Source organism: Carcharodon carcharias, chromosome 17 (genome assembly GCF_017639515.1).
Source record: "Carcharodon carcharias isolate sCarCar2 chromosome 17, sCarCar2.pri, whole genome shotgun sequence".
NCBI lineage: Eukaryota > Metazoa > Chordata > Chondrichthyes > Lamniformes > Lamnidae > Carcharodon > Carcharodon carcharias.
In genome coordinates this window covers 93480138-93505717 of record NC_054483.1, presented here as the reverse complement: position 1 = coordinate 93505717, position 25580 = coordinate 93480138, and the positions used below count along the sequence as shown (strand labels likewise).

The window sequence follows — 25580 nt, the reverse complement described above, 5'->3', positions numbered from 1 at the left end:
TATTGAAATCAGTTCATCCTTAAGATTATATAAGGGGAAAGGATGAATAAATGAGTGTAAGTCTCATGTTTGTTGTCTATGTATCACATACCCTGTGATGAAAGGTATTTTTTAAATGGGGTTTCATCTTTTTTAAGGGTGGAGGCAGAAAACAGCCTATATTTTTATTTTTTGGACTGTGGCTTTAAGATTGGACTGTGGCTTTAAAAAGCTACGGTGGCTGCAATTTGAAAAACATTTTCTCTGAAGCAGGAAGAGAAGATCCACAATGTGGCTACCCCTTAGAACAGCGTGTGCCAGATTGGATGATGGTGCCAGAAAGGACATGTTTAAGAGAGAACTGCCTAGCGACGGCATTTGATTGGCTGCTGACCAGATGACCAGGGTTTTGTGATAGCAGTAGCCAGGAGAAGGATCCCAACCCAGCAAGAGGAAAGGCCTAGGAACCTCTCTCTCTCTCTCTCTCTCTCGTATTTTTGGCAAAACTTCAATAATTCTCCCATAGTAATTAGCTGGCTATCCCTCACATCTCCATATCCTGTTATTTTTGAGAAATCACTGATATAGATGTCAAAAGCAGGTTTGTAACTAGTAAGCTGCAGACTGGAAGTGCTGAAAGATCACCTTGTGAAAGCAGAACTGGACTGCAAGAAGCTTGGAAGACTTCAAGCAAAATCAGCTCATCTAACCCTGTACTCCAGATTGGCGCTATCGAACCGCTTTCTTTCCCTCACCCTTAAAATCCTTGGGGGAGAATTTTCTCCCCGTCGGCAGGGTTGGACAGGAGCGGGCGCAGGCGGGCGCATAGCCAATTACCACCCGCGATCAGCTTTGCGCCGCCATTTTACGTGGGCGGGCCAATTAAGGCCCGCCCAGCGTGACACACGCCCGGAAGCACTGAGCGCTCCCTGTGCAGGTGGAGGGAAGGAGGGAGGGTCGGGGCCTGCGCTCTTTCATGCATGCGCGCAAAAGAGTGCAGAAATACTCCTGAGGCACGGAGCTGCCTCAGGGAGATTAGTTTGATTTTTTAAAATTTTAATGAAGAAAAAAAAAATTTTAAGACATGTCCCCTCGTGTGACAGTGTCGCATGAGCTGGGCGCGCCTATGAACTTTAATTAAAACTTTCATTCAATTTATAAACACTTCATGAAACCTGATCCCGCCTGTGGATGAGGTTTCATGATAAATGCGAAGGCTGCCTGGGCTCTTCACCTGCCCGCCAGCCTTAAGGTTGGATGGGCAGCTCCGTTAAGTACTTCAATTAATATTTAACTGGCCTTAATAGGCCTTTGACAGTTCGACGAGCACGCAGCCGACTCAGCTGTGCGTCCGCCGAACTGAAAATCTGAATGAAGCGCAGTGACATCGCGACGACCGCGCATCATTTTACGCGTCGGCGAGCAGGCCCTGCCCCCCCCTCGCCAACCCAAAGATTCTGGCTCTTGTTTTTTGTCTTATGTGTGTGCGTGTGTTTGTGCATAAGGGTTAAAAAGGGGTAGAGTAAGTTATAGACTCGAGGCAGCAGTTCATAATTCTTACTTTTGTTATTGGTTAAAACAATTTGTTTGATTAACTGTTATCTACTTAAGTTTACAAGCTTGGTGCTCGTATTCTGTTAATCTAAATTAAATTAAATTACACAGTTAGATAAAACTGGGGCAGTTTTGTGAGCTGATTAAGCTTTTCACATTTGTCATGGCTTGGGGAGCAGTGAGGCTTGATATTACAGTGCACTAGCCCCAGTGAGTCGTGACACCAGAGGCTCCTCATCTGACTCGGACTCAGCAACATCCTGGCCTCCAGCAGTCCTCCGAGTGCCAGGGGCTAGGGAAGTCCCTGCCTCCGTTGCTGTGGATCAGAAAGTGCGATGTGCTCACCAGGTTGTGATCCCAAGGCTACCCTAAAGCTAGGTCCCACCGAGGTGTGTCTCTCTGCACTGGTGGAGGGTGCGGGTGAGCACTCTAACGGGACTTCAGGGAGGGTGCCTCCAGATTCCTCTTCAAAAGTTTCTTTGGGGCTTGATTGAAGGCCTTGGGTCAAGGACTCTGTCGGCTGTTTGGCAGATGTGACTGTGAAAGGAAGGAGAGATAATTAGTGCATGGCAGTGGCCTGTGAAACAGGACACACTACTCACGGCAAGGTTGTCTGGTGGATGTTGCACTGCTGGATGCTCACTTGGTAGAGCATCACCGACCTCACTTACAGCACAGGACCGGTCCTGGTCATCGCTGGCCAGCTGGATGGCTCTGTTTTTGAAATCTGTCAGAACTTTGATCTCTGGCATCCCTCCACCTGTCTGTGACTTTTCCCTCCTGTTGTGAGCCATATTGTCCTGCATGGATAGAGATGGGGAGAGTGTATCAGGACGCCTGCCAGGCCAGATGATAAGTATGCCTGGCCTGTGTGGGTGGTGAGTGGTCCCATGGATGGTGTGTGTGAAAGAGTGAATGGTGATGTCCCTTGCACTGGCAGTGAGTGAGGGGACTGTGGATGTGCGATGGGTTTGTGAGTGTGTGAGTTGGGACTGACGAAAGGAGTGACTTACCCTGGTGGAACGGAAGAGAACATTGATCCTTTTGCGGCACTGGGTGGCTCTGCAGGGTGTTTGCGCTGACCACTGCTGCCACCGCCTCCCAGGCCAGAGCTGGGATAGAGCACATCCTGGCGGGGCTCCACTGCATCCAGCAGTCACTCGAGGGACCCGTCGTTGAAATGGGGGGCTGCAGACTTTTTTCCTTTGCTGGCCATATCTCCCGGGCAGTGGTGGTGAGCTGGTGGCGATGAGCGTCCTTTTAAAGATGGCAGCTGGCGTGATGCAATAGCGGGTTGATGGCAGGTGGGCGAATGAGAGCCCGTCCGCCATGGAAACGGCGTGCTTCGTGGAAGTGAATAAATAATGAGGCAGGCTCGGGACGATACAGTGTGAAAACCCGCCATTTTCATTGGTGGGTAGGACTCCATTTTACTCGCCCGCTACCGCACTTAGTGCAATTCTGGGAAAATTACACACAATAACTCTGCAGCTGTGACCCAACCTGTTGTTGTGCGAGGGATGGTCCTGTAATGAAAAAGAAAGCATGGCCTGTTGCCTTGGTTGCCAAGGAATCATCAGCCAGTTTTTTCATGCCTGCCTTGAACATTTGAACTGCCCTTTCAGCCAGTCCATTTGAGGAAGGGTGTACAGTGCAGTTTTTACATGAGTGCTAGCGTTGAGGCTGATAAACCGTTGAAACTCAGCACTCGTAAATGCCGTGCTGTTATCGGAAATGACTACTTCTGGTAGTCCACGAATGGCAAAACTCTGAAGTAGGTTCTCAATTGTAGCGCCCGACGTTGGCGACTTCACCTCATATACGTCCAACCATTTTGATTGGTCATCGACAATGAGCAGAAACATTGTTCCCAGGAAAGGTCCAATGTAGTCAATGTGTAACCGCACCCAGGGTCTACCTGGCCACTCCCGTGGGTGTAATGGAACTGCCACTGGCAACTTTTGCAGTTGCTGACATTGCCCACAATGCTTTACCATCCTCTCTATTTCACCATCCATCCCTGGCCACTATAGATAATTGCATGCTATTGTCTTCACTTGGGAAATTCCTGGATGGGCACTGTGTAGTTCAATTAAAAGTGGCTCCCTTCTCTTTGGAGGAACTATCACTCGTGCTCCCCACAATAAAATGCTATCCTGGCTTGTTCTTTCATGTCTTCTGTTGAAGTATGGTTTCATTTCATCAGATATGGGCTCTAGTGACCAACCATGAAGCACTTGCTCTTGTACTTGAGATAGGACTGTGTTCCGACTTGTCCAGTCTCTGATCTGTCGAGCACATACCAGCGAGGAATCTAAGAAATTTAACAGTAAAGCAAGTTCCTGTAGAAATAGGATGTGCTCATCATTTCCTTGTAAAGACAAATGACTAAGGGCATCGACGTTTGCGATTTGATTGCTAGGCCTATGTACGAAAGTGTATTGGTATCCTGCCATGATTAAGGCCCTTTTGTATGTCTGTATTGTCTTTCTACGGCTCTCTTCTTTCTGGTGCAGACTTTAATCTCAGCCTTCTACTTGACTTCGCTATTGGCTAAACTTCTCTCAGATGCAAGCTCAACTTGTCTGAATTCAGTGGCTGAGTTTCCCAAAATTTCATTATCTGTCTGCTTCTTGGAAAATTCTGCGACTTTTGCTTCCAAAGCCTCTTTGGCTTCATTTAGCTGATTCTTCAGCTCTTCCATCTCTTTTTTGTATTTGTTTGCTGCCCCCTGAAAAATTGAACATTGTTGTGTCTTCTCTTCCAACCCATTCTTCTGTTTCTTCAGAGAACTGCTGAATTCTTTCTGTTTCTCTTCATGCTTTTCCAGAGGTACAGACTTTGACCTGAGGGGATTTTGTTGTGTGTGAACAGGTTTTCTTTTACCCTGCGAAGGTTGCTCACCTCGTCCCGAACTCTGTCATCAAACTGGGTCCCTTCGAGTTTCTTCTGTTGTTCTTCCAGATTTTGGCTTAAGACAGCCTGCATTTCTTTTGTTTGTTGAGTCCTTACACAATCATTTTCAAAACAGGAACACTTCCAGCTTCCTTTTGGAATCTCAGTGGCCCATCAAGGTTGATTTCCCTTAGCCAATTTCGCCCTAGAAGGCTTGGTCCTCTGCTTCTCAATACCAACACTGGTAGCTTTGCTGAATGGCTGCCATAATGGACAATTACTCTGCTTATGCCTTTTACTTGAATGGTTTCACCCGTATATATGTTTTTAGTCTGGCAGCTGTTTGTTCTAAACTTAATTGATGTTCATCATTATTCAAATATCTGAAAGTATATTCCCCAATTACTGTAATGGAAGCTCCTGTGTCCACTTCCATTTTAACAGGTTTGCCATTTACTTTCATTGTGACAACTATTGGTTCTGCCTTTCCAACTTTCAGATTAAACAACGAGTATATGTCAGCATTTGTTGTTTCAGGATCTTTTACATTGTTGATTTCATTGGGCTTCTTCTTTTCTTTACAAGCCTATTTGAATCTTTCCTTGCACTGCCTCATCATATGTCCATTTCTGTGACAATAGTGGCATTCTTTTTTTTAAAACTGCCAATCGCTAAAAGATTGATTGTTTCCACCCCTATTAAAATTATTCTTCAATTTCACTGCTCAGATATTCTTCTTCATTCTTCAGCTAGCGGGGGCTGTTTCCTGCCTCTCAGCAGAGCCTTGCTCTTTTGTGCCACTTTCGGCTGAGGCTTCCTGCCAATGTGGAGGACGGCACCATTTTGTGCACCTTGTATTGCTTTTCAACCTCTTACTGCGCTTTCCATGGCTAGCACTATCTCTAGCGCCTCATTGAAATCCAGATTCACTTCAGACAATCTTTTCTGAATAGTGTCCCCTTTCACATCACGCACTAAACGATCTCTGAGCATGTCGTTCAGAGTCGTACTGAACTCAGTGTTCTGTTAGTTCTTCAGATTTGCCACATAGCATGCAATTGTCTCACCCGGGGTTCCATTTCGTGAATTAAACCTGAACCTCTGTATCGCGACTGAGGGCTTGGGTTGAAACTGACCCTTCACGAGGTTCACCAATACATCAAAATTCTTCAAATCTGGGGCACTGGGTGCTGTCAAACTTCGCATCAAACCATAGGTTTTGCTCCTACAGTTCTCAAGAGGATCACTCGCCTCTTCTCTTCCCCCATAATCTCATTGAAAAAAGAACTTGAGGCGTTCTATGTATTGACACCAATCATCTGTGGCTGGTTCAAGAAGATCAATTCTCTCAAATTGTGGCAGTTTGAAAGGAAATAACTTATTTAATTCTAACAGAGCTTGTTATTTACAGTCACTGGGTAGGGTACAGTGCCGATTTCTTTTTAATTTGATTTCTTCAGTTCAATCCTGTTTTGTCCTCGTCGCCAGTTTGTTGTAGGATGGCCGGGTTGTACTATTGGTAATAAACTTGATCTGCAGACAACTTTCTAAATGGAAACACTAAGTTTATTTACAATATACTCAGCAGCAACTACACGTGTGCATTCAGTTCCAACTCTATCTCTATACTGACTAGAGGTAGCCCACACTGCTCTCCTATTAGTTAATACAGATCATGTGACCTTTCCTAACATGTATTATTCTTAAAGGTACATTTCACACTGAATAAAACCATAATTACTACACTGGGATATCCCAGAAAGTCTCAAAATGTGTATCAAAGTTCTCTTCAATCGCAGTGCAGTTGATCTCCAGCAGCAAGTGAACAGTGAAAGCTGAGTGTGGCTTTAAGCAGCTCAAGAAATCCTCAGCATTGACTTGTTTCCTCGCTGTTAAGGGAGGTCATTGCAGCGCTAGATAAAAAAATGGCATTTAGCCTCTAATTAGTGTTAGAGGTCACATTAATTGGGCATCAGAGCCTTAACTAACCTCAAGCTTGCCATTCCTAGTGAGCACTTTAACTCCTTTACTAAAAGATGGTGTCTTGTGCTGAAGGCAAGCTAACCAACCTCAGAGGCTCATTAGCACCTAATGTACGTGGGGAAAATCATCCCCAGTATTTAGTTAACACTTAATCAAAAACAAAATCACAAATATCAGGTTACAGAGCATGTGGACGTAGCTAATCAAATGTTATCATTGAATTTACAACTGTTATTCCTACACTTGTGTTGGGGGTGTAATAAAAACACATTTTGTATGACAAGCTGTTTACTGACATTTGCCCTAGCGTTTTCCTAACTTTCTTTGTTGCTAAGTATCAATAGTGTTTTTGATTTATCATGCTCTTGACTTCTGATAAAATGTGGAATCCAAAAGCCACTCAGGAACCCTAAGAATAGGTGATTTATGATATTTAACAGATCTCAGATTTATTCACATTTAGAAATATCAGTGAGAGTTTCATTACATAATCTGTAGCTTTTCTTGTAATGCTTGTACATGGGTTTTGTGCCTCAGGACATTGATTTAATGGATAATGCTTATGCTATTACTTGGCAGTGAAATTACATGCTACAATAATGACATTTCAGGGAGACATGCACTCTTATGAATAGCACATAATATATTTTCTATGATTTATTATGAAGCTGTAACTAGGTGCAGATGAATTCATTGAATTTTACACCAGTTGGGAAATGGTGTCTGCTGTTGTACATTTCATGTTAATATCAAATTATGAAAGCTTGAAACATTTAATAGAAAACCTTTATTGTCATTGTAAATTCTCTATTTTCCTGCACAATAATATGACACTTACAGTAATAACCTACATAGTGAAGAAAAAAGCAAATTAGTTTTTCATGAGAGTAGATTTTTCTTTTGCTCAGGGCAGCTTCTAATTAAGCTACTTCTTCCAAGCTGCAATGAGAAATTAACCTCTCTAATTGCCAGAATTTTTAGTTTGCTGATCAGACATGAATTAAGATCCTTGAAACTTTAATGCACGGTGACCAGTCATAACTTTCATTGTTTATAACCTGTCACTAATCATTAACCCATAAAAGCATCAGATTTACAAATTAGTCCCTTTTATAATGTGCTTTCCCAAATACAACATTATAAAAGTGGTCGAAGGCTAATAGAATAAAGTAATTTCCTTTCAACCTCAGATGCTGCTTGAAATTTTGTAAAATATAATGTACCATCCAAGGGCTGAATTTTTGCCCCATATCGGGGTTGGTGTGAAAATTAGTACCACCATTTGGCATAGCTGTTTCCCAACATCACCTGCAATCCCATCCCCACCCCATCCAGGTCATTTTTCCAGAGGTAGGATGAGAATGGGAAGAGCTACCCGTCTCCCACAAGTGGCAGCCAGTCAAGTGAGGGGAGTTAACTGGCCTTACAGAGGCCTAGTGGAAGTTTCTAGTCAACCTGCGGCCCCAAGGTGCTGGGGACAAAGCCACCTGCCTGATGGCCTCCTGGTGGTGAGGGGTGGGGTGGCAAGTGCTCCAGGCAAGCTTTGACTCCCTCCCCACCTGGCTGGCCTCAGCTGTGGTCATGGTGTGCCCTGTGGAGAGATTTCCCATCCATAATGGTGGCCTGGCAGCTTTGGTCACTGTTTATTATTTTAAAAAATGGAATCAAAATCAGAGGGCGCCTCAAGACGGAGGCAACCACACAGTTCCCCTCTTACATTGGCAGCACCCACCTCTGCCAGTGGGGCTGCTGTCCTTCTAAGGCTTGAGGCCTTCTGAGTGGGCCAGCTGCCTCAGGAACCCGCCTGCCTGTTATAATGCGATGGAGGACACAGATGTCAATTAAGAGGTTGCATCCTGTAAGATTTGCCCGGTGGGCACAGAGCCAGCCAATGAGGACTTGGGACCCAGAAATGGTCCTGAAGAGTGATCATTTCTAAAGTGGGTAAGATTCCTCCCGTAGTGTCTGCTGCATGCAGCACAATATCATCATCACAAGCGCACAGCCCAAATTAATTGGTAAATGAAATCATGCTATATTGCATACAAAAGCCAACTAGTTACCCTTGTGCATTCCATTAGTGCCTGTGTTCTGTGGGCCTTTGCCTGTCCTTAGTGCGCAAGATGCCAGCCCAGTGACTGCAGCATGGCTGGTGGAAGGCTGTCGAGTTTCAGTGGGAGAGACTGGAGATATCCTTGGAGGTCGGCCTCAAGGAATTTCAGCCCTAGAAAGCCTGGCTGTGAACCTACACTAGCTTGGCATGGTTGGTGGAAGTCTGGGTAACTGACTGTCGGGCAACAGCATGAGTGCCCATTACTTGGAAGACCCTGGCAAAGTCCCTAACCCGCACTTACATATTCACATTTTGACTACCCTCTGCTGCTGGGTGGGTAGCCCTTGCTATTGCCAGCCCACCTCCAGCAAGATCAGCTCACCTGGCCAACACTTTCCTCCTAGCCTTGCCATCAAAGCCACCATGGCAAAGCCAGCCAGCCATGCCTTTCCCATGTTTTGCTGCGTGCTGCAGGGCAGCAGCAGTTAGCGTTGGTGTTGTTTCAGCATGTCAGTGGTCTGCTTTGTCACATTTTGAGTGGCAGAATGATATTCATTTTATGCATGCTACCCACAGCTGAGCTAGTTCTTAGGGCTGTCTCCTTACCTTGCCCTATAGTACTATCAGGGCATAAACCATGATTAGTAAACTGCAGACAATGGGGATGCTACATGAACAGAGGTTGTTGGTTTTTAAGAGGTACATCTGCAGGAATTGACAATCTATGATGAACTGATAACCTTGATTTATACCAGTATAGTTAAAAAAAAAAATCAAAACTTATGTCAAGATCACAAAATAGAATTCCTTAGTACCTTTTAAATTTGCAGAGTAGATAGGGAGCACATAGCGTGAAACTGTTCCCACTCATGAAAGGATCGAGAATGAGAGGGCACGGATTTAAAGTAGCTTTGCAAAAGAAGCAAAAGTGATATGAGAAAAATAATTTTCACATAGTGAGTGGTTAAGGCCTGGAAAGCACTGCCTGAGAGTGTGGAGGAAGCAGGTTCAATCGGGGCATTCAAGAGAGAATTGGATTATTATCTGAAAAGGAACAATGTACAGAGTTACAGGGGGAAAGACGGGAGAATGGCACTAAGTAGATTCGGAGTGTGCGTGCGTGTGTGTGTATATGTGTATGTGCATGTGTATGTGTGCATGCGTGCATGTATGTGAATATTCATAGGGAAGGGGAGGTTCAAGTATATGAGGGGAGTTAAATTCCCTAAAAGTGACATCAAGTTGGGATGCTGACATCATCCCACTCTCTTCTGGTTTGACCCGGGTAGGTTTGCAGGTGAGCAGGGAGCCTCATGGAGCTTATTGATAAGTTATTCAAGTAGGTCATTAACTGCTGTTCTATCCAACCATCCTGGCCTTAACAGTCAGCACGCCTATTTACTGAGCTTTCAACAACTCGCGTGGGTCGACCAGGTGAGTGTACAACGTGGAGTGCTACTTCAGGGAACCTGACAGGCTGGGAAGCCTTTGAACTGTGAAACTGAAGAGCTGCACCCATGCCCAGGTGGGAGGCTACTGCTCATAGCAGTTTCTCAAGACTGTGCTCTTACTGCTTGACATTCGATTACCAACTTCTTGGAGGTTAGTTCACCTGTCTTGCACTTCTCTCGTCTTCAGCTGCATTCCCCTGCTGTCAGCCTTCACCATGAAATGGGAGCAACTTACGCAACTCCACCTTGCACCTCTGATGAGGAACAAGAGGAGCAGCAACACAAGCAGAATAAACACTGACAACAACACAACTGTCTTCTCCTCAACCACATGCTGCTTCACAGACAGAGATCCAGTTGGAAGGAGGTGAGATCCTCAACACACCGTCCACAGGCTGAGGAGCCACTGCCTTGACATGTCTGAGCATCAGTGCCTCAGGAGGCTCAGGCTGTCATGGCAACTTGTTGCTGACAGCTGCAGCCCCCTGGAACAAGACCTCCATCCCAATGGAGCAGGCGGACATGCATTGGCAATGGCTGTCAAGGTGCCATCACTGGAGGGTCACCCTCCACCCCCTGGGCCTCAGTCTCTCCCTGAGGGTTCTGTGCTCTATTTCTTTGCAAGAGACTCATGAGTGTTAGAAATGGATTGTGTAGAGTAGGGAAGGACAACATTTGTGGAGGGTGACTGTGAGGGTGTGTGTGAGATGTCTTGAAGGTGAGGGCAAATGTGAGCATTGGCTGTTCAGAAGGGGATGTGAGGAGGTGCCTGGAGATAGAGCAATGCGTGCAGCTACATGGTATATTGTTCTGAGGAGTCCTGTGCAGGAGAATGCCTGGGAAGCCAGTGTGTGGGGTTGGCGTCTGAAAGTGTTATGCCACTCAGCTTTCACACCCTCCTGAGATTCTTGATCCTTTTGGTGCACTGTCTCCAGGTTGGAGGGAAAATACTCCTGCTGGAGACTTCCTCAGCCTCCTCCATCCACTCTAACTTGGTTTAAAGGTTGCCACTTTCTTCCTGTCCTTGGGAAAGATCACCTCATTGCAATCCCTTAGATCACAGCAGGGAGCAGCCTTCCCAGGCCTTGCCTCCATTCCTGTGGTAGGTAAGTTATTGGTCTCTTTAATTAGAAATCTTTCCTTTGACAGACTTGGGCGCAGCAAGGGCAGGGCCGTAAATGAAGGGAGCCGTTCAAAAGTCCATTGACTTTGGTGGGATTGCAAAATCTGCGCTTGGTCTGTGATCCCCGCCACCCTCTCTGTTTGGTCAGGAAAACCCCGGAAGGAGGATTCTGATGTCGTGGTTCAAATGAAGAGCTATGGCAAAGCTCCCTGCAGATCCCACAACATGTCACTTTGTTCCAGCTAGGATTAAAAGTTGAAATATCTGCCCTATATGAGACAGTGTATGAGACAGAGGGTGGTATTTAATGGGGGTGACTGGGGTTTTGCCACTGGCTAGAGAGCTGGTGAGAGCCCAGCGTTGCCTCCTTTTCAGAAGGCTCACCAAATTAAATGCCAGTCAGGCAGTGGGGGGCCTTACCCCGGATCAAGAACCTGGCAGTTGGAAATCCTGCCCTCCAAGAACTACCAGCCAATAAGAGGCTGACAGCTGTGCATTGGCCGGCAACGCCACAGGGTGAACAGTGGCTGCTGCCGGTATTGCACTCGACTGAGACCCAGGATCACGTAGGGACTCAAGTCACAGGGTGGGTGATGGTGGGCTGCGGGTTGTGGGGTGGGGGGGGGGGAGAGAGTCATAGGGGAGGGGGGCTTTGCAACACAGGCAGGAGGGTGGCCTTCAGTGAGCACCCCCACCCCCCCACCACCACTTCCTGAAGCCAGGACCCTTTTATCAGGCACCAAGGTCCTTTGAATAAGGGACCCCACTCCAGAAGCCGACAAGCAACCCCGACAGGGTTTGATTTTAAGGCTTCCCAGATAGCAAGTCCCCCACCTACTGTTCCAGCAGCAGGGGGATTACGCCCTTTAAGTGATGGTGGGGTAGGTAGGCCGCCCACAAGCCTTCCCATCACAGACTTAACCGGGGCAGAGATGGGAAGGCGTGGGGACCCTACCCATCACCCTCCTGCTCAATTAAATGCTCCCCTGCCACCAAACTCACATGGGGCACGGGCATTAAATTCCGCTCAGCGAGTGTATCTAAGAGACTGGTATACTATATGTATAAAATGGACTGCGAAGAGAGGAGAGGGAAGAGGCTGTGCTGTAGGCTGATTATTATAATTTAGTTCTATCTCGTTGCACAGAAGTATGATTGTAATGTTCAACAGATTAATTGGCTGTGAAGCACCGCTTTTTGATTTTCCATTTCTATTGTTATGTCTAATGGATAGAGGATGAGCTGTTGCTAACAGAAAATAAAATCTGCTGCAATCTAAAACACTGAGATGAGGCTAAACGTTTTTCAGCTATTTTCTGTTTCTTATAAAGCTTTGAATTTCTGTAGCATTGAATCACTATTAGTACAGTTTCCTTTTGTGTGTGTAGCCGTATCAGTGTTATCGACTTGATCATTTATGAGGAAGGGAAGTTTTGTCGTGAAGCTAAAATAGACTGAAGAAGTTGAATACTGTGTACACGTATTTAAATATTGCTCTTAGAAAACTGTAATATTCTAGTGCCTTTTTAAACGATTATTTTTTCACAATTCCAGTCACTATAAGGGATACTACTTTTTAAGATATTGAGTAGGCTAGCAGGTAAGGGTGAGGTTGGTGTGTGTGTGTGTGTAAATCAGTCACGAGGGAAAACTGGCGCCATGTCCATCATCTACCTATCGAAACAGCTATTTTACCAGCGGCAGGGGAGCCATCAGAGTGCTCAGTCGCCCATGGGCCAATTGAGGCCACCAAAGTGACCAATTAATAGTCCTTAAGGGCCTCCCTCTGCCACCACTGATATTTTACCAGCGACAGCAGCTTCCTAGGCCAAGTGGCAAGACTGTCAGGTGAAACCTGGTGGCCTTGTTGCCAGATTGGTGGGTGTAGCATAAGGGCATCTGGCATTGCAAGGATTAATATGGGGCCAGGAACAGTACCACCCATAGTGTGACGCAAAGAGTCATACGGCCAGACTCTGGGGAGAGTTGTGAACTGGACAGAGACCTGTGCAGAAGCCAGCACGGAATTAGCTCCTAGATTGGACTATACCCTGTATCTATGCATATACTTATGTATTATCAGAGAAAAATACAATGTTTAACTGTACAAGGCTCAGAACCTGTTCATGGGACCTACTGAATACACAACATGAAATATGGTGGCAGCTCTTGGAAAAATCCAGAACCTCAGAGAAACTGGAGCAGAAATTGGAAAGCTGGAAAATTAAAAGAGCAGCATTCTGACCTAACTGAAAGCCCCTGAAGTGAAGACACAGAGGGAGATTGCTTGAGAGAAGCTCCAAAGCGGAATTGGAAGCAGCGGGCAGAAGAAAAAACTGTGCAGCTGAGGTCTCCATAATATCTCATGGAGATCCAGTTTGAATAACCACAGGGTGCAGAATCAAAGGACCTAGCAGGAGTGTGCGAAAAAAAAATTAAGTTCGTGACCAGAACTCATTTAAAAATGTTTTCAGTGTTTTTAAAAGTCAGAGCACTGTGGCCAGCTTGGGTTCAGAGTCGGCACCATACCACATTCATCTGAGTTCATTGGAAATGGGGAAAAAAAATCAGCAGTTTAAAAAATCAAGCCAAAGCCAGGAAACAATGTTAAAAACACCCGGAAATCCACTGATAGTCCGGTGAAGGCCCAGAATAGGCCGTTAAGTAAATCACTGCAGAAAACAAGAGAAAGAGGTCGGGACTGCCATCACAGTGGGAGCCCACCAAAACACGACAAGTGCGGGAAGTCTCTTTAATTAAAAAAATGCTCACTGTGGCGCCATCTTTGAAACCTGCACAGCATTTAAAGCTGTGCCCACAAAAATTTTAAACAACCATGGATAAAAAAATTGACTTTACCAGACTGGTTTGTACTCATCCAAGGTCCAGACCAAGCGCAAAACTGGGGACTTCGGTGGAAGCGATTCCTTGGCTATATGATAGCTTCAGGACTAGCCAAAAAAAAACAGAAGCTGAACAAGGGAATACACTACTTTGTTCAGTAGCTTCAATAGCTGACAATATTATAGCAAGGCAAGGAATCAATGAATCCTTGGCTAAATTCGGCAAAGTTTTAAAATCATTTGATACATATTTTAATCTGAGAAGCAACAAAATCTTAGAGAGAGCAAAGTTCAACAAACGTGTCCAAAAGTTAGGAGAACCAGTTGACTCTTTTATTAATGAACTGTACAGATTGGCTGAAGGTTATGACTACGGTGACCTGAAATCAGAATTTATAAAGGACAAAATTGATGTCAGAGTGGCAGACAGTCCCTTTCAGACATGCTTCAGGGCAAGGAAGAGCTGACCCTTGTAAAGGCCATTCAAATTGTCAGGCAATTGAAATTTGCCTGCAGCATTGATCCAACACCTAGTGTTGCCATGGAGAACGAACCAGAGAACTATTGTTTACTTCAAAAGAGGTGCAGGGCCTGGACAAGAAGCTACTTATATTTTTCTGCAGGAGCCTGTCCTCTGCAGGCAATAGCATGGGGGACTAATGGTATTAAGTAATGAAGTAGTAAAAATTGAACTATTTAAAATATTTTTAAGGATTACATAAAACTCGTGAATCTCCTATGCATGGAAGTTGTAATGACCAAGTGTCTTCAGATGATGAGAGATTAGAAGTTGATGAATAATTGAGCCAGGGAATGCAAATATAATTCAGTCCTTATTTTAGAGACATTGGTACATTGTTATTTTCATATGTTTGTTTGGTATTTTTGGCCCAGATTTTTCATTAAGAATAAAATTGAGGCTAACACGTTCACTGTTTTTATGAAGTAAATCAGGCAGCAATGTTCGGAGTCCCAATATGCACAGCTGTATGATTTTCCTGCTCTTCCAGAAGCTCTGCTTCACTGGTATCTCACCAATCGAGCTTTGAAATCCATGAAAAGGGGTGAAGTATTTACCCAGTAGTTACCCATTAAACACTTCAGAAAAAGTTAGTGCCAGTGTATTCAGGTGTAAGTGAACTTATAATGCCAAGATAATTATTGCCAAATAAACTCTGACCCTGAACATGCAATTTTATGTGTGTGGACTCTCATTTTTTTTTACTTTATCTTTTTGTCTCTCTTATTTCCTTCTCTTAATCCCACCTTTCTTTCCTTCTTTTTATTTCACTTTCTGTGCATGATTTTACAACGATAGTCACCACAAATGAGCTGCCTGTTCCTTTGAATGATTGCTGCTTGCAGCCACTGCTAACTGCACTGTTCATTGGCTGCATGTATCAGCAGGAGACCCATAATAATGAATGGCTAGCGCGACTGAAAACCAGCCTACACCGCTTAAGGCTAGCACGTACCTTGTAAAGGAGAGGTTCATTGTGGCTGCAGCAGGTGCTTGCAGTCACGCAGTAAATGATTGACCTGGGAAACATTGATGAATGGCACAATAGGAGAAAGAACAGGCTCCCGGTTTTTTTGAAAGCTGCATTAGAGGCCTTGGTAGAATAGGTAGAAAGGACGAGAAATGTCCTGTCTGCATAGGGGTTCAGGTACATTCTCAAAAAGCAGCTAAAGCAAATGGATATGGAGGTCAATACCAGGAATGAAGCCCTGTTGATCTGGATGCAGTGTAGCCAGAAGTTCAATGACCTCATACTAGTTGTCATGGACAGTGAACGTAACATCCTAATAATTGAGCCACTAACCCTAGGCTGAAACATTTGCATAAATCTTCAACCAGAAGTGCCGAGTGGATGATCCTTCTCGACCCCCTCCAGAGGACCCCAACGTCACAGAAGCCAGCCTTTAGCCAACTCAATTCACTCCACGTGATATCAAGAAATGGCTGAGGGCATTAGATACTGCAAAGTTTATGGGCCCTGACAATATTCTGACAATAGTACTGAAGACTTGTGCTCCAGAACTTGCCATGCCCCTAGCCAAACTGTTCCAGTACAGCTACAACACTGACACCTACCCAGCTATGCGGAAAATTGTCCAGGTATGTCCTGCACACAAAAAGCAGTACAAATCCAACCCAGCCAATTACTGCCCCATCAGTTTACTCTCCATCATTAGTAAAGGGCTATTAAGCGGCACTTGCTTAGCCATAACCTGCTCACTGATGCTCATTTGGGTCTGCCAGGGCCACTCAGTCACTCACCTCACTAGAAGCTTGGTTCAAACATGGACCAAAAGAGCTGAATTCTAGAGGTGAGGTAAGAGTGACTGCCCTTGACATCAAGGCAGCATTTGACCGTGTGTGGCATCAGAGAATCCTAGCAGAACTGGAATCCATGGAATTGGAGTCATACCTAGCACAAAGGAAGATGGTTATGGTTGTTGGAGGTGAAGCATCTCAGTTCCAGGACATCACTGCAGAAGTTTGTCAGGCTAGTGTGCTAGGCCCAGCCATCCTCTGCTGCTTCATCAATGACCTTCCTTCCATCATAAGGTTAGAAGTGGGGATGTGCAATCATCAGTGAACAATGTTCAGCACCATTTGCGACTCCTAAGATACTGAAGCTGTACATGTCCAAATGCAGAAAGACCTGGACAATATCTAGTCTTGGGCTGACAAGTGACAAGTAATATTCGCATCACACAAGTGTCAGGCAATGACCATCTCCAACGAGACAGAATCTAACCATCGTCCCTTGACATTCAGTGGCATTACCATTACTGAATCCCCCATTATCAGCATTCTGGAGGTTACCATTAACCAGAAACTGAACTGGACTAGCCATATAAATACTATGGCTACAAGAGCAGCACAGAAGCTAGTAATCCCACTATGAGTAACTCACCTCCTGACTCCCAAAGCCTGTCCACCATCTACAAGGCACAAGTCAGGAGTGTGATGGAATACCCCTCACTTGCCTGGATGAGTGCCGCTCAAGAAGCTTGACATCGTCCAAAACAAATCAGCCTGGTTGATTGGCTCCCCATCCACAAACATTCAGTCCCTCCACCACTGACACACAATGGCAGCAGTGAGTATCACCTACAAGATTTTTTTTTCTTAAATTTGTTCATGGGATGTGGGCATCACTGGCTGGGCCAGCATTTATTGCCCATCCCTAATTGCCCTTGAGAACTGAGTGGCTTGCTAGGCTGTTTTACAGGGCATTTAAGAGTCAACCACATTGCTGTGGATCTGGAGTCACATGTAGGTCAGATTTCCTTCCCTAAAGGGGATTAGTGAACCAGATGGGTTTTTAATGCCAATCACTAATGGTTTCATGGTTATCATTAGACTTTTTAAATTCCAGATTGAATTCAAATTTTACCATTGGCTGTGGTGGGATTCAAACCTGGGCCCCCAGAGCATCACACTGGGTAGTTGGAGTACTAGCCTAGTGAACATACCACTGCACCCCCCCAGATGCACTCCAGGAACTCACCAAGACTCTTTAGACAACACCTTCCAAACCCACAACTGCTACCATCTAGAAGGACAAGTGCAGCAGATACTTGGGAACACTACCACCTGGAAGTTCCCCTCCAAGCCACTCACCATCCTGACTTGGAAATATATCAGTGTTCCTTCACTGTCACTGGGTCAAAGTCCTGTAACTCCCTCCCTAACAGCACTGTGGGTACACCAACACCACATGGACTGCAGTGGTTAAAGAAGGCAGCTCACCACCACCTTCTCAAGGGCAATTAGCGATGGGCAATAAATGTTGGCCTAGCCAGCAATGCCCACTTCCCATTAATGAATAAAAAAAAAGACACTGCTCAAGTCATCACACCAATCACCTGCCAACAATTGCTATCAATGAGGACTCATACAGATGCTTCACCTCACTGTCACACACTTGGCACTGCTACAATCCTCACAACCATGGCTCACACTTTGCATGCACTGCCAGCTATTCACCACCTGCTATCTGCCATCAGCTCAGATAAGGGCACTGCGCATACTTTGAAGATAGATTAGAGGCAGGATCTGCATCTGGTGAGTCACTGGGCATGAGTAGGCTGCAGCCAGGGCAGGGACAAGGAAAACAAAGGTGGCAACTTGCTGAAGAGTGGGATTCCAAATGAATTCCATGCAATAGGCAATTTCTCAAGGGCAACTAGGGATGGGCAATAAATATTGCCCTAGCCAGCGATGCCCACATTCTACGAACAAATCAATAAAAAAGAAGACCCATATGAGGACTTTGATGGGGCAGCCTACGGAAGAACACTAATGGATATGCACAAGAAAATGCTTGATGAATTGGGAAGCCTGCTGTTAAGTGTGCTGTGATGCATGGAAGAAGCCACTACCAACTTGGCAAAGAGCTTTGCACAGAGCTTAGTGCCCATTCCAGCGTGGAGGTGATTGGCAACTCTGCTCAATTCAACCATGATGTGGTGCCTGATGGCTGACATTTCAGCTTCCATTGCGGCACAAGCAGCAGCCACCTAACATCTGAGTCTGGCTGTGGTAGCTCAGACTGAGGTCATGCAAGGTTAACTTTTTGGCATGTAAGCCTGGATTGCCCTCATCATTTCTGGTGATTAAAAGTGCAAAAGGGCATGCAGGTTATCACAGCAGCCCAACATTCTGTTCTCTAACTGATTACTATGATTACTGAGGTGTCTGCCTTAGGCAAGTGGCAGTGGTTCCACGGATTATGAATCACCTGGTGTCTTCTCTCTGGAATATATTGTTCATCCTCCTACCCCTGCCATCCCACCAGATGAGTTCTTTATGGACAGCCTAAAAGGAGCTGTCTAAATTGCCTCTTCCTCTTTCTCCTCCTCCTTCCTCCTCCTCCTCATGTTCCTGCTCCTCAGCTACTTACCCTATAGCTGGTGTGAAGGACTGTGCCCTAATGATGATGAGGTCTGTCAACATGTAGCAGATACCATTGATGAAATATCACCCACTTTAAAAGCAGTTGCTACCAGGACCATTTCTATGTCTTGAGCCCATGCCCCCCAATTAGAGGGCCTGCAGCCTTGAAAGGATGATAACCTAGCTGAGGTGGGCACTGCCGCTGTTGGAAGGAGACTGTGAGGTCTCCTCTATCTTGAGATGTCCTCTGAAGGCATTTCCATTTTTTCAAAACAAACTGTGGCCCCAGTTGCCAGGCCACCACTGTGGATGGGAAATCTCTCCGCAGAATGACCTGCAGCCACAGCTGTGGCCCGTTGACCCCTCTGGCTCCAGTGGAGGGTTACAGTATGCCTTGGGGGCCCTACCAGCCAGCCACAGGCAAGTTACATCTGAATGTGAGACCAGTAACTGCAACCCCAATTCCCCATTCACCAACAGTCTCTCACTTTACCTTCTCTCTGCCTCTAGCCATCACGGCACCCACTTGGCCACAAACTCATAGCTGCCACAAAAATAAACATTCCAAATTAATTGGCAAATGAAATCATGCTATATCGCATACAAAAGTTAACTAATTACCCTTGTACATTCCCTAACTGCCTGTATTCTGTTTGTCTTTGCTTGTCCCTAATGCTTCTACTAAGTGTCAACTCTGTGGCTGTGACATGGCTGGTGGAAGGCTGCTGACTTTCCATGAAGGAGACTGCAGACGGCCTTGGAGGTCGACGTCATAATTTGATTAGGTTGTAGCTTTGCATCTCTGATGGTTGGAATGAGCATTTAATGGGGTGCTATGTGTATCAGAATGATAGCAACAGCGCAACCTGAAATGGACCAGGACCAACATCTGCCACGCCCCAGCCGTTTTTGTCTTTCTTGCCTGTTTCCATGGAGACTTGTTTGGATCAGAACTTCCAAATTTCTCAAACGAGATCATTCATGTCAGAAGTGGCTTCAACTCAGGTCTAGATCCTGACCTGGATCATGATCTGCAGAAAATTGGTGTTCTTGTAAAGGGGCATCAAAATGGGTCAAGTACCTAAGATGCACTAAGTAAGATGCAGTTACCAGCCCAGATTATTAAAGTGAAGAAATTTTCCCATGACCTTGGTAACAGGGTCAGAGGTTGCTGGTGGACCAATCCTGGTACTAATACCACAATCAAAGATCCCAGATTTTCAACTCCCAGCGGATCTGCCACGACCAAAGAGAAATCTGTGGGGTCAATTTTATCTCACCCCAACCTTGCAGAAACTTGGACCTACCCACTCAGTTGCCTAGGGAACACCACACTTGATCCTGAGAATCTCCCACTGTGGTGGGGTGTATAATGGATGGCTGATCCAGCACATCTGTTTTTTGCCCTGGCGGGGCTGAATTTCAGCCTCTTTTTGTTACACATCTGCTGAACAATGTTTACCCCTGCTGTGGTAATTAAGCAATTGAATCACCGAGAAGGAACTTGCCTCTAAACTCACCTTCATCCATTCCTGACACAGGACTTGGCTAGCACCTCATACTGGGACAGCTGCTTCAACATGGTGGCTCCACTGTGCATACTGGTCCTCACCTGCTGATTGTGTGCTGCCATAGCTTTAAAATACACAAAATTTATGAAGATGTTAGCCACTTCCTGTTTATCTCAAGCACCCTCTTTACGCAATCCTTCTCTACTACAAAGGCATTGCAAATTACCTTTTATACTGTTTGCGCTGGCAGCCTACATTAGAAGCAGAATCTTGTGTGCCCCATTGGAATTGTGTCCTGCAGCTTTTGTGAAATGAGGGCCAAAGATTATCTCTGCTTAGTATCTCTCTGAGGAGGTAGCAGCTGAAGTGTTGAATTTTGAATTGCTTTGTATTTTCTGTGGCTGAATAATACACATGTTATACAGACATGAGAAATTTTGCCTTGGCATTTCTGATGCCACTTCACATTTTCTAGACGGCTTCAACTCTTCTGCATTACAGCAGTGCCTACACCTCAAAAGTACTTAATTGACTGTAATGTGCTTTGAGACAATCAAAGTTCAAATAAAAGGCGTTCTTCTTTTCTGCTATATTGTAGCTGACAAATTCTGCAGGCACCAATTTAAAATAAAATAGAATTTTGTTTAACTCTTTATGTGCTGATTTTCCTTCAACTTCCAAACTTCGCAGTTTTTCATCGTGTAAAATTGATTTTGAAACATCTTCGAAGCTTGGAAGATTAAAGTAGAAATGTAAGGACGGTAACACCGAGTGGAATCGTCCCGGATTTGCACTAAGTGCAGTAGCAGGCGATGTCTTACCCCGCCGGCCGCAATGGCGGCTTCTCACGCCGTATCGCCCCAAACCCGCCGCATTCCTTGGAAACATGGTATTTCCATGGTGGGCGGGCTCTGATTCTCCCGCCAGGCCGTCACCTCGCCGTTTCATCACACCGGGCACCACACTTAAAGTACAGCCACATGCACACCCTCTCAGTGCTTTCAGCCCAGGACTGCTGCAAGTAAGACATGGCCAGAAAAGGCAAGAAGACTGCAGCCCCCAGGTTTAGTGACGTTGCCCTTTGAGCACCTTTTGGACGCTGTGGAGGCCTGCCTTGATGTGCCTCTGCTCCCACTCTGGCAGCAGGAGGGGCAGCAGCATTTCCACTCCGGCTTGGTAGGCGATGGCAGTGGTGATCAGCGTCAATGCTGCACAGAATGCTGCCATCCAATGCAGATAGAGGATGAATGATCTCATCCATGCCACTAGGGTAAGGAAACCATCTCATCACTCTAAACTCACACTCACAAGCCCATCACATATTCACTGGCATTTCACTCACTGCCAGCTCAAGGGACATCACCACTCACTCTCACACACACCCTCACATCTGGCTTCATCTGAACTGGAGACTGCCCCCTCAGCCGTCACCATCTTGAGGCCACCGGCACAGGTCAACTTGTGGCCCCATATAAACCCTGTGATAACTCTCTTCTCCTGTACAGTCCTCATCCTGCAGCCTCTTCCCTTGCCTGAGGCCACTTCTCCCCCTTCCCTAAGCAAACCCTAGTCCTGCAGCCATACAAAGTCACCCCTACCTTATCGCTGGCCTGGTAGGTAGAGACCTTACTGTGAGCCCCCGTAATAGTGCTGTAGTGCTGTCTGTGAAGTCTGGCGCTGATGACTGCAAGTGCTGCCTGAAGCAAGGTAGGCAAACAAAACTCGAGGTCCTGAGTGAAGTGAAGCTGGCCAGGTGCACGTCACTAATGTGCAGTTGTGAAACACGTCGATGTGCAATCACGCAGACGTGGGCACATGATCCAGCGTGGGTTGGCCTTATAATGATACGCTGATGTATTACAGCGAGGTTCCCAAAGTCCAATGGCGGGAAACGCAGCCCTCTATCGACGCGCTGAGCGGACAATGGCAAACTGGTTTCACGGTGTCGTGAAACCAATTTTTGACCTTCTCACCATATTGCCCACCTGCCGCCGAGTATGCCAGATCAGAGATTGCAGGAGTGACTTTGGTAAGGTGGCACATTTCATGAATTTTTCCAAACCTCCTCCGTCCTCTGTGGGATTGAGATGTCAAGCATCAGGTTTGGCATCTTGGTCACCTCGATCTGTGGGTGTGCGCCTCAGCTACAAGGCTGTATCAGTGAAAAGCTAGTAGCACAGACACAGCTCTAGAGTATGACATTGGCTTTCTGTTTGCGAGTGGGAAGTCTGCTATATTTGCCCAGTATTCATTAATCTGTTGCATCTATCAGTCCCCAGGGAGAAGGAGGATTGAATAATGGGGCCAGTGCTCAATGCTGCTGTCTTGATGACAGTAATCCGATTGAGGAGGAGGAGAAGGGCCCAGCGCCGCCTGACCCAGCTTCGAGAGGAGGCCCAGCCTGAGGTCCATGGTTCAGGGGAACCCCAGCAGCACCCGGAGGATGAGAAAGAAAGTTAGACCCATCCCACGGAGGTGACTTGCACGACCAAGTGTCTACTGAAGAAGACTTTCCTTTCTGGAGATGAGTGAAAGACAATGCAGCGCACACCTGCCAAGAGATGTGGTGGATCCTATCTGTCACATTCTGTGGGAGGATACATCACAAATGCATCCTGCAGGTCTGTGCACAGTTTCCAGGGAGTGTCCATGACTCCTATATTCTCAGTCAGTCTCAGATCCCCAACATCTTCCTGAGCAGGTCTGGCTCTTCAGGGACAAGGGCGACCCACACAGAATGTGGCTGATGACAGCCTCAGGCTGCAGCAGAGCGAAGGTGTAATGAGGTTCATGCTGCAACTCACAACTTGGTGGAGCAAACCATTGGGATATTGATAATGAGGTTCTGTTACCTGGACTGGTCTGGTGGAGTCCTGCAATACAGTCTGCAGAGGGTGTCACACATCGTCATCACCTGCTGCATCTTTCACTACCTGCTGCTGCAACAGGGAGTGGAGCTAGCTGAGGAGGAGAATGGAGGAGCTGCACGTCTCCTCCGATGAGGAGGGCGTCGATGGGGTGAGGGTGAGGAGGTCCTTGAAGATGACAGCGATGAGGCCATCGCATTGGCCAGATATGCTCAGGAGGCCCTCATAGCTGCTAGATTCGTGGAGGAGGATGACAACATGCAGTGAGGAGACGCTATAGATCCTCACATTGCACCTGACTCTTGTTTAGCTGATGGCATTGCACATACCCTCTGTGATAATGCTCCTGTCATGGAGACTTAGCAGATGGTCATAGTCCCTACGTTCCAGGAGGGTGTTGATGACATGCAGTGAGGACACTCCATTGAAACTGACACAGGTTGTGTGAATGTCTGACTCCTGTCTGGCTGATGGCAGATCGCTTGTGCTGTGTGAACAGGGTCATATCATGGAGACGCAGTGAGGAAACTTTTAACTTCTCCTGATCTTATGGCATCCTTCATGAGCTGAACCCAGGCACAGACACTGATGAGAGGAGGGCCAGCTGCATCTCAAAGATGCTGAGAGCACACAGAGAGAATGATGGAACTCTGTGCCACTGGCCCAGAACATTTTGACAGCAATGATAAGCCCCATTGAGGTGACCAGTGACAGTGAAGGCACATCATCAGTTGCTGCACAAAGCACAGGGAACAGGCTCTGGACTGAGACACCTGCCTTTATCTTGTGCAGGTACCAAGGTTTCACATCTGAGTGACACGAATACTGCTCATCAGAACAAAGAGTCACAGGCAAGGAGACATTCTTGGGATAAAAACAAAAAAAAATATAAAAACAAAAACAAAAAACTGCGGATGCTGGAAATCCAAAACAAAAACAGAATTACCTGGAAAAACTCAGCAGATCTGGCAGCATCGGCGGAGAAGAAAAGAGTTGACGTTCTGATCCTCATGACCCTCCAGCAGAACATGAGGACTCGAAACGTCAACTCTTTCTTCTCCGCCGATGCTGCCAGACCTGCTGAGTTTTTCCAGGTAATTCTGTTTTTGTTTTAGACATTCTTGGGAGTTCAGTTACGATAGTGAACATTATGTACAAGTGATTAACACTCATGCTCAAGCTGTGCAACTAATTCTCCTTAACTGTCCTAACCCTGCCACAATGTTTTGGTGCTTCCCCGACATCCACAGCGGAGGCGAAGGCAGCCTGCTGACTGCTAAGCTCTGTCTGCGATGACCTTGGTGGGTGTCCTCTGGAGGGCCCAGACCTGGATGGCCCCAGCCTGATTTCAGGGTCCTGCTGTGTAGCAGTGCCACCCTCCTTGGCCTGTGAAGCTGGAGCTGCTGGGGTCACAGTAAGAGGGAATTCAGATGGGCCAGACACTCCCGGATTCAACTGGGTGGATGGCCCCGGGGCTACACCTGCTGATCCTCCTCCCTATGGGTGCCCAAGGGCCCCTGGCTGATTCCTTGAGGAGAAGGGGAAGTTGGAGCGAGGTTGAGCTGTCTGCACCTTGCTTGTGTTGACACTGTTTGAGGCCAACTATGGTGTCACCGATGGAGTTCAGCCCGTGCAGCAGTGCAGGACCAATGTCTTGGACCAAGGACTCCATGGCAGCTGCCATTCTACCAGTGTTGACCTCGGTGCATTGACAAGCCTGTGCTATCACCACAAACTGAAGGCAGATGGACTTCTCCATCATGCCTTGCAATCTGAGGAGTGCAGCGGACATCCCTTCCTGATGTTCCCGAACTTGCCTTTGCAGCTCCAGCAACTGTGACATGACCGAGTCCAGAGGCTCATCATCTGACTCGGACTCAGCAGAGTTCTGGTCTCCAACAGTGCCCCAAATGCTTGACACCTGTGAAGTCCCTGCCTCCATCTGCTGTGGATCAGACAGTGCGATGTGCTCACCAGATTGTGAACCCAAGGCTATTCAAGAGCTAGGTCCCACCGAGGTATGTGTCTCTGCGCTGGTGAAGGGTGAACCTTCAATGGGGGTTTCATCAGATTCTTCTTCTGAGGTTTCTTTGGGACTGAATTGAGGACCTGTCCATGGACCCCCTTGGCTGCTTCCCAGATGTACCTGCAAAAGCAAAGAGAGATAATTAGTGTATGGCAGGGGACTGTGGATCGGGGGAAGTGACTCACATCATGGTTGTCTGATGAATGTTGCACTGCTCGATCCTCATTTGGTTGAGCACTGCCAACCTCACCGTTAGCACAGGACCGGTCCAGATCCTCGCTGGCCAGCTGGATGGCTCTGTTTACAAAGTCTGTGAAGACGTTGATCTCGGTCATTCCTCCACCAGTCTGCAACCTCTTCCTCTTGCTGTGTGCTGGCTTGTCCTG

At 46.5% G+C, this 25580-nt stretch overlaps 1 protein-coding gene across 1 annotated transcript in view; it reads left to right on the top strand.

The window, feature by feature from the left end:
- The window catches only part of dntt (deoxynucleotidyltransferase, terminal), a 304739-nt gene that overhangs the window by 266332 nt on the left and 12827 nt on the right, over positions 1-25580 (top strand). The gene's annotated exons all lie outside the window — the stretch shown is intronic.